The sequence below is a fragment of the Rhinoderma darwinii genome, chromosome 4 (genome assembly GCF_050947455.1).
Source record: "Rhinoderma darwinii isolate aRhiDar2 chromosome 4, aRhiDar2.hap1, whole genome shotgun sequence".
Classification (NCBI taxonomy): Eukaryota; Metazoa; Chordata; class Amphibia; order Anura; family Rhinodermatidae; genus Rhinoderma; species Rhinoderma darwinii.
The window spans coordinates 190989379-190999143 of record NC_134690.1 but is presented as its reverse complement, the minus strand read 5'-3'; the positions used below and the strand labels follow the sequence as shown (position 1 = coordinate 190999143).

The following is a 9765-nucleotide window of genomic DNA, read 5'->3' as shown; positions in this document are numbered from 1 at the left end:
GCTAAAGGTACCCTTTCTGGACTATAGACATTGTCTTGTACCTGGTTGGCCAGCTGCCTTTACGCTATGCGGTACGGCCCAGTGGGTACACACCACGCATCGTGACATTGATTTTATGTGGCCACTAAAATCAAGTTATCAATACCCGTTGGTGTTCACTGACAAATAAATGCTTCTAGTCATTGTATGTTTTTTTTTCTCTTTGTCTCGAGCACCCCTTGCTACACTTCTCATCCTTGCCCAACTGTAATGGTATTCTGCTTATGCGCCAATAATAAAGCTTTTGATCAATTCTAGTTTCACTGCTTTAGGAGTATCCAATCCACTGATGTTTGTGAGATGAAGCAGCAGGGGACAGATTAAATTACTGCATCACGAACAGAATACCCGCTGGTTTGGGACCTCAGGGAGCAACACAAAATATTGTAAACCAAGGTTGAAATTGAATTACCATGGCCTCAGGAGACGAAAGCATCAGGATCTTGCTGATGTCTGCAAGATGCAGGAACAGGTACAGATTTTAATTCATGCATCCCAAAATATAGTTGTAGCCTTCAAAGAGCAATATACAGTAGATGTTTGAATAGTTTCTGCTGTTTTAAGTGGCTCTCTGCTCTAGATCATACAGGGGTCCCAAGTGGGAGACCACTTTCTTTGCCGTCCAGATGGTCTAATGAGACAATCCCGTTAAAGAAAGGGAAAAGGTGGTTTACCTCGATCTTACTGCAAATAAAATAGAGGTTCGTTTATGATACATTTTAAATTGCCCTGTAATGTGCTTATGATGGATCCAATGAGTAAATTATTATTATTCCTATCATTTTTAGCATACTACAGATTTTCTATAAGCAGGTAAGTCAAAAACATTAATATAGTAGGCACTGATGAAAATTACTTCAAGAAAGTTATTCTACTTACCTAGAACAACTAATACACTCTAAGCTAGTGATAAGCAAGACAAGCAGGACGAAAGAGTACCATGGGGAAAGTGGTTAATAAAGAATGTATGATTTCAGGGTCTCTCTGGATACATATTGTGAGAGGAGAAATAAAAATGCAGTAAAAACAGCAAAACTGCAATAATTATTTGCTGGGACAACATGTATTATGAAGGTGACCTTATTCAGGCTGAAACACTGAGGATTTGGAGATCTATAAAAAAAAATGGAACAAGAAAAAAGTATATGGCTTAGAATAGATAAACCATTACTTTGTCCTTCATGTAAAATACATTGCACCTTAGGAAGTCCATTTTAATAACAAGAAAACATCATGTCCTTCTAAACACACTAAACACCAAAAAGAGACTCACATATACTATCTTCAATGGCATTTTTACACTTCTGCAATTAATGTTTTCATTACCGGCTCCCACACAAGGCCAGGTATTCCTCAAGGAGCTCAGTTATCATCTTTGGAACATATGTCTAATTTTACCCAGATAAAACATTTCATATTTTAAAAGTGATATTTCCTTAGAAGTATAGAAAGCAGTGAGTCATTTTCTGACATACAGGTGAGTCAGCAACTGAACTAGTAAAACTAGTGTTTATATATCATGTAAAAGTAGAAATCTCTGAATCCAGGTTATCTAAGACTCTAAAGAGCCTTTTACACCTGTCGATATTCGGCCGGTGCAGCGAGCGCCGATCAACGAGACATTGTTGATCGGCACTCATTTGCTCCTGTCACACGGAGCTATGGATGGGGACAAGCGGTTGTTACTCCGATCGCTTGTCTCCATACATTATTATCATGTTGACAGTGTGTCTCTCTGTTTATACAGGGAGATGCGCTGACGACAACGATAATATTTTACTTTTTTAAAACGATACGACCAGCAGATGATCAAGCCCTTGCTCGTTCATCTGCTGGTTGCTGCCCTTTTTACACAGGGCAATTATCGGCAACGAGCATTATATGAACGCTCGTCTGAACGATAATAGCCCAGTGTACAACCCCCTTAAGGTATGAGAAACTGTTCTAAAAGAATGGAGAACCATTAAAAATGAATACCCACTGATAATCATTTCTTCTTTTTAAAGGATAACTCAGCTCATGAAGATGGCAAGCATCTCTTTGTAGAGTCATGCATGACTACCAGATCCATAGCCAACACATACCTTCCTTTGAACCCCTATGTCAGGGTAGAAGAACATTTATGCATGTGCCTACACTCCTAACCATCTTCTCTTCTTCAAGAAGCTGTTATTTAGGTTTATTACTATGCTAAGTATCTATAGAAACCATAGCTACCGGGGAGCCTCAACCAACTTGTCATGTTGAGCCAATTCAAATCACTTAAAAGGTTATACGTCAAAATAGGTCCATACTGTAAGAGCTTGAAGGGCAGTAGGGCTCCCATGGCTTCATTCGTTTTTTTCTAAGTCCAAGCTCAAACGCATAGCATGGTGACTTCTCTACAAATTCTTGAGAAGCAGTTAGTATACAGATAATTTTTGTGCCTTGCATTATATATTTTATTATGAATTATAAATTGTTGATTCAATTATTTAAGCTATGTTCCCACACACAGAATACGCTGCAGATTTTCTGCAACAGAAAATCTGCAGCAGTATCTAAAAAAAATGCAGATAAATCATTCACAGAATACCTCAGCAAAAAGTGCGTTTTTGCTGAGCATCTTGGTGCGGAATCGCTGTGGTTTTTCTGCAGCAGTTTTACCTGCGGATTTAGTTTCCGTTTAGCTTTCCGTTCATGGGTTCCTCTGACGGAAAGCTGCAATGGATCCCATGAACAGAAAAGCAACACTGATGTGAACACAGACTAAGTTCTTCCTTTATGGTTCCCATTCCTTTTGAAGCCACTTCTGGCTTTTGCTCAAAAACCTGCCACAAAATCTGCAACAAATACGTGATGTCTAAATCCAGCCTTATAGATCCAGAGGTTCTGCATTCACACATACTGTACCTCTAAATATTCCCTACACATTTGAAAATAAAGTGCCTTCGTTCGCTACCTATTTGACTCGTTTTTCAAGTTCACTCTTCACATTCACATAATGCATGCACAGTTTGTAGAAAATACCTAATAATTTTAAACCATTGCATGCCTGATCCCTTTCATGTCTTTGTCACTGTTTGCCCCATTTGACTTCAATAAGTAAAAACTTCAGAATAGAACAGAGCATATAAAAAGTAGTGCAGTTAAGGTTTTTACCATCAGTAGGTAACAAAATGTGGATTTCCATAGAAATAGTTCAAGGAACTTGAACTACTTCAAAAACGGAAAAAAAAAAATCGGTCCTGAAAAGAAATGTTTGTCAGCTCGGATTGTATAGGGCAATTATTCTCATGTATAAAGTACAAAATGTGAAGGCCCACATTTATCAATGTATTTGAGCCTTTTTTTTGGAGCATTTAACTCCAAAATAGTGTCTAATCTGCTGCGAGACATATTTATTAACCATTTGTGGCAGAATTTAGTGCTATTTGCGCCATACATGTTAGTTTGTAAAAGTGGAGTGGAAAGCGGGCAAGATTTACTGCTTGGCCAGGATTTAGACACATTAATGACCTTTTTAAAAACACACAAAAAAAGTTTCAAACCAGAAGAAAAAGTTGTATCTCTACTTTACATAGACTCTGGCATAGAAAAAAGTGCTATAATATTAGCTTGTGTGAAGGTTAATGGTAGTGATGTTTGTTATGCCAGATTTATCAAAGTAGATAGATTTGTTGCAACCTGTCAATACTCCACTTTGATAGATATGGGCCGGAGCGCCCAAGATTTATACATTACTGTACATACTGTGCTAACCATAAGGCACTATAAGCTCCATGTTACGGTCACATGATTACTGATACCAAGGATATAACTAGAACTGACAAAACCATATAGCAATATTTTGAAGGGTCTCCAGGGAATTGTTTAAACAGACAGCTATGAATAAAAAAAACAACAAACAGACCAGAAAAGCCTCATACATGATAATTTATGGTATCTGGGGCAGAACATAGATAGAAGCAGGCAACTAAGACAGGCAAGCAGTATAAATGGGAGACATGAAAACACGAGACTGCAGGCAAACCTACTGTTTTAGCTTAACTCTTTGAGTTATCTGGGTGCACAAAAGAAATCTAGCTCTGTCTACGGTACGTCAAAAATGTCATTTCCCTACTGCCAATAAATAATAATTTTTTTAAAAAGACTAAAAATTTCTAATGATACAAAACAAAATTGTTAAGAACTTAAACATCTATTGATTTACATTATTTGAAAGCAGAGTTGCTCAATGTAGTTATTTAAGTAAGTTCTTGAGTTGTGATGCCACTTTGTATACAGTGTAGTAAATAGAAGAGAGGGGCCTCACTACAAAGAGCCCCCCCCCACCCCCTCCATTACATAGTGCCAGCCAGGACAGCAAGGATTAGTGTTTGCTTCCCCTTCCAATCCCTTTCAACAATACAGTTACCCTGGAGATGGGAGTCATGCATAGACTCTAACCACCCAGTAGACAAGAGGATAGAACTAACCAGGACTCGCCTCCGCTATTACCAATGACCCCATAACAGATGCATGGTCGGCATCAATGGCATTTACTGTACGTCTTTTTTGGTTATGTACCAATTTGCAGCACATTATGCTTATGAATAAAAAGCATACATAGACTAACAATTTCAGGGCAAAACTACTGGATAACATGCATTTCCCTTTGACTACCCAGTTAAATCTCCTATAATAGAAAATAAATTCTATAGACAGAATGTTGTTCCAATCACAGTCACATAAATGCATAAAATAAGGTTTCGATTCGATCACGCTTTACACTACACTACACATTTCCAAACTGTAGGTCGCAACCCCCTTGGAGGTCATGTGAAGACATCCAGGGGGTCGTGAGCCACTCACCGATTTGCTGTGCGGCGCTGCGGTTCGGATATGGCCGTAAGAGGCGTAGCTTGTCGGGTGGTGGTGGCCCCAGGCCCACTAAGATGGTGGGGTCAAGAGCCATTCCCCATGCGGTGACATGTCCCAGTTTCAACTGTATCTGCATCCTCAGGAGTAGGGAGCTGGAGCAATGCTGGAGTAGGGAGCTGTTGGCTCCTTGCTCTGGCATTCACTATGTAATGCCAGCTGTGAGCAGTGCGGCGCAGACAGGCATGATGTAGTTATGGATATGGACCAGATATGGCCACCAGAGGCATAGCTAGCAGGGAAAGGGACGGAGGCCCTGGGCCGACTGAGATAGTAGGGCCCAGGGCCGGTCCCGCAGCAGTGGGATGTCCCGGTTTTAACTGTATCTGTGTCCTTAGGATGCAGATACATTTGAATCCAATGCAGGAGCAGGGAGCTGATGGCTATTTGCTCCAGCATTCACTATGTAATGCCGGCCATGAGCGGTTCAGCACAGACAAGTGTGATGTAGTGACATCATCGCGCCTGTCTGTGCCGAGCCACACCCTGCAAAGACCGGGAGAGCAGAGAGATCTCCTACACTCGTCGTGGGAATGGATTAGGTGAGTATTTATTTTATTAATGTTTTTTATTAGGCACTATGAAGGCATTATACTGGGTATGGGGGATGCTATGAGGTAATATACTGTATGGGGCAGCTATAGGGGCATTATACTGTGTGGGGTCAGCTATGGAGGCATTATACTGTATGGCAGAAACTATGGGGGCATTATACCATATTGGGGCAGCTATGGGGCATTAAACTGTATTAAGACAGCTATAGGGGCATAATACTGTGTGGGGGGACAGCTATGGGGGCATTATACTGTGTGGGGGCAGATATGGGGGCATTATACTGTGTGGGGGATGCCATAGGGGCATTATTCTTTGTAGAGGGCAGCTTTAAGGGCATTATACTGTGTGGGGAGGCACTATAGGGGTCATTATACTGTGTGGCCCACTGGACTGAGGCCCACTCAGATGTGTCCCCCATGCTAAACCCCTAGCTATGCCTCTGATGGATGGATCTGGTCGCACGCACAAGTATCGTTGTTTTACGTGTTACAGGGACTTATTTTACGAATGGAGCCAAGTACCGGCATCTGGCTAAAAATTATGTTGACATACGTTAAACTAAATATGTTGTGTCGTCGCACAATATACTTCTATTTTTATACGTTTTTTATATGGTATTTTCTGGTTTTGAATATAATTATCACTGTTTGTGATGTTGCAGGGACTTATTTTTCAAATGGGGCTAAATACGGTAGTGGGGGGGGGGGGGTCCCAAACAAAAGTCTCAGCCAAAAGTGTGTCCCAGCCTCAGAATGTTTGGGAACTACTGCACTACACTATGATTGTAGTGATAATGGTATGGGGGTTCCATTGTAACTGCTTTGCAGTTCTATTCTGTATGTAAAATTGTACAAAACATAAAAAAGTGTGCTAGAAAACGTTTTATTAGACATACTAAAGAACATCACAAATAAGTTTACAATGCATTTAGTGCAGCTGACAAGTAACTGTTTACCTGCTTAACCTTTAATATTTTTTCATTGGGTTCCAGAAAAAAAAATCTATGCCCTGCAACTGCATGGAACCTGGAAAGTTTAATGCAGAAATATGGGCACCTACTGTGTTGCTGCATTGTTTAAATGGCTCGCAGAAAAGAGGGAATGTCCTCATATGTTTATTAGCCCAAGAACAAAATTTGCACGTTAGTTCAGCTTTTATCATATATGTTTAAATTACAGAGGTACTATAGTACATTCAAGAATTAATAAAATGTACAATGAAAAAGTATTATATCTAATAAACATCAATAATATTAAAGTGTTATTGTTATTTTATTTACAAAATTAATTATAGTCATAATATTTCTGTTCAGCTATTTTCCACCATTCACAAAACGTATCAATTCTTTTATAGTATATACTGATACTTTGCTTTGTATCTTCAGTGCCCTAATAGGCAATATCACTAAGCCACTATACAGTGATTTTCCTCCCTGCGGTCTTCTCCCTGTTTATTACATCATAGCTCTACTGAAGTCTTAACAGCAGCTGCTTGGCACAGTTCATTCATATTCAGCTTGTTATCCACAGACATCCTCAATGTTAATCCATCATGGCACACTGGCTTATTAGTCACATAAAAAGAGAAAAATGCTGAATGCGGGCATGAATCCTCAGGTATGGAAGACAAGCAGAATGGATGGTCATTTTGACATTTTAAAGCACATTTCAATATAATATTGTTATTTAATTTATTGTAAGATCGTAGCTGCTTGAGATATGTCCACAACAGTATGCTCTAGGATGTGTTTATTCTCAGATGATAAGAAAAAGCTGACTCTGTTAGTAATAAAGCATGGCAGACAAAAGATTCCCAGCACAATCCCAGTTTTGCAGCTGGTTATCTATAAGGAATAAATCAAGTGCATTTTTAAGGGGCTAAATTTGCAAAATAGACCCAGAGGTTCTACATTCACACATATAGTTTCCCTGTGATATTCATTCTTGATAAGTTATGCATCCGGGTGATAGATTGAGAAAACAGTACGCCCAAACCTCAAAGCATATTCATCAAATCTGCCAAATATCCACAGCACAATGTTACCTTGATGTGGTGGCACAGAGTTGCCAACTGTCTGTAAATTCACTCAAATTTGGTTAAAAAAAGGGAACTTTTTGCCAGTGTTTATAATAGAAAAAAAGTAATGCACCCATACGCAGTTTAAAGCTGGGGTGATTGTGCAGGTTTTTCTGAATTTGCCTGTCTGATTTTTGGCAAATTGGTCCAGAGTAGAGAAAAAAAAAAGTGAGGTTGTCAACATAGATCCTCGGGAATTTTGCCAGAGACAGTTCCACTCATTTGTACGATGTCTAGTATTTCTGGTATATGTAAGTCAATGGGGTCCACTGATCAACATTTGGATCTGTTATACGATGGATCCATCATAAACTAAAGCCTTGGCAATCGTGTGAACCTTAGATATGTTCCATTTTACTACTCTATTACAACTAACAGGAACCTAAAATAGTATTTTGAAAACATTGGAAATTACCCCTCATTATAAATAATAAAATTAAATACAAGACATAATAAATCAACATTGAGTACCTGTTTTATTGGTGACTACCATTGAAGATAAACCAGGTAGCATAGAAATGGAAACGATCCAGAATAAAATAGGCTTCATTTTTAAGAGGAATCATGTGATCCAGCATCCAAATAAATCTGCGTGAGAATAAAGTAATAGGCACTTCATCAATATAAAATTTTTCTAAACAATACTTTTTTTACTTTTTTTTTTAAAAAGACCATAAAACATGCCGGTACATTTTAAAATTTATATAAAAAGTTAAATTTCGATAATTACTATGTAATTTAGTAAAAATAACAAATCCAAAATAATTTTATATAAATAATGAATCATAAAAATGTCAATTTTAAAGTAAAAAGTAAATATAATTATTAGATAATTGCATAATACACCTACAATTTTGCTTTCTCAACAGGGTTTAATTTTAATTAGCAGTTGTACAGATATGCACTTACTGTTTATTCTACATAGAGTACAAAAATATTACAACCAGCCTTCATTTTTTGAAAACGCATAGTGGCTGGGTGTATAGTACAGAGATAATCACTATGTGTAAGCGGATCCATCATATCCAATCATTATCAGGCCCACTTCAGAACATATTCTGATTTGATCATTTTTATTGCTCCAATCATTGTGTAGTGTAAAGTGTGATTATCATTGTGTAGTCTAAACCTTGTTATAGAGAATAGTAGGCGTTTATATTTCTACGATTGAAACAATTTTGCCTGTAGAAATATGCCTGGGTATAAATGGCCCACTCAGAAAATTGTCCCGGTAATGAATCATCGAGAGGTCCATCTGATAGGGGAAAATCTATACATCACACTTCATAAATGTTTTCCTGTGCATTTACATTCCTTACCGTTTTCAACATCTGTCACTGCATGCAAACATTGTACTGACCTAGTCCTATGTACAAAGCGCTTGGACGTATCGCCTTTAACAGGCAAATATAGATCGCATACACAAAGATCAATCATGTATTTGCCTCATGTATGGATTGTCCAGCCCGAAACACGTAGCCATTGCACACCGTAATAAATTAAGCATTCAATTTTACTCAAAAGGGCAAAGGGGACATTTTGCTTAATTTTTGTGTAAACCGAACAATGCCCCCAAATATACCAATGGTCCTAGTGACTAATAGAATAAACCAGAAAGAGAAACAAGTCACGACCAGATAATAGAAAAAGTAAAAAAACCTTTATTGAAGTCAAATAGACACAAACAAACACATAAACACAACTATACACAATAAAATAAGCCCTCGTAAAAAGATGGAATCAGAACATAAAAGCAGCATGGCCCCCCAGATAGCAAACCGGTCAAAAGATCGCCCAGACTGTTAAAGTGCTTAAATCGTAAATCTAAAGCGGATGCTGAGTATGGTACATTTGCACAGATTGGTAAATAGGTAGGGGGGGACCGCTGCTAGACCCGACGCGCATTTCACTGATGCTTCGTCAGGGGAAGCATCAGCGAAACGGACGTCGGGTCTAGCAGTGGTCCCCCAATACCCCGGCCCTGATCTCCCAGCTATCTTTGTACTCTGTAGGTATATTGCTGTTTCTATGATATATATGTTTCTGACTGCACTTGTATTTACTCATGTCTATTTACCAATCTGTGCAAATGTACCATACCCAGCATCCTCTTTAGATTTACGATTTATGCACTTTAACAGTCTGGGCGATCTTTTGACCGGTTTACTATCTGGGGGGCCATGCTGCTTTTATGTT

General features: G+C 38.6%; 1 long non-coding RNA gene across 2 annotated transcripts in view; it reads left to right on the top strand.

Moving 5' to 3' along the window:
* The first annotated feature begins 315 nt into the window (after positions 1-315).
* Positions 316-9765, top strand: part of LOC142760970 (uncharacterized) — a 30903-nt gene continuing 21453 nt past the window's right edge. Inside the window, exon 1 of one of the 2 annotated variants that reach the window (XR_012883469.1) lies at positions 316-511. This is a non-coding gene — a long non-coding RNA (uncharacterized LOC142760970). Of the gene's footprint in view, positions 512-6926; positions 7110-9765 lie in introns of those variants that run through there. The other variant, XR_012883468.1, reaches the window with a different exon arrangement.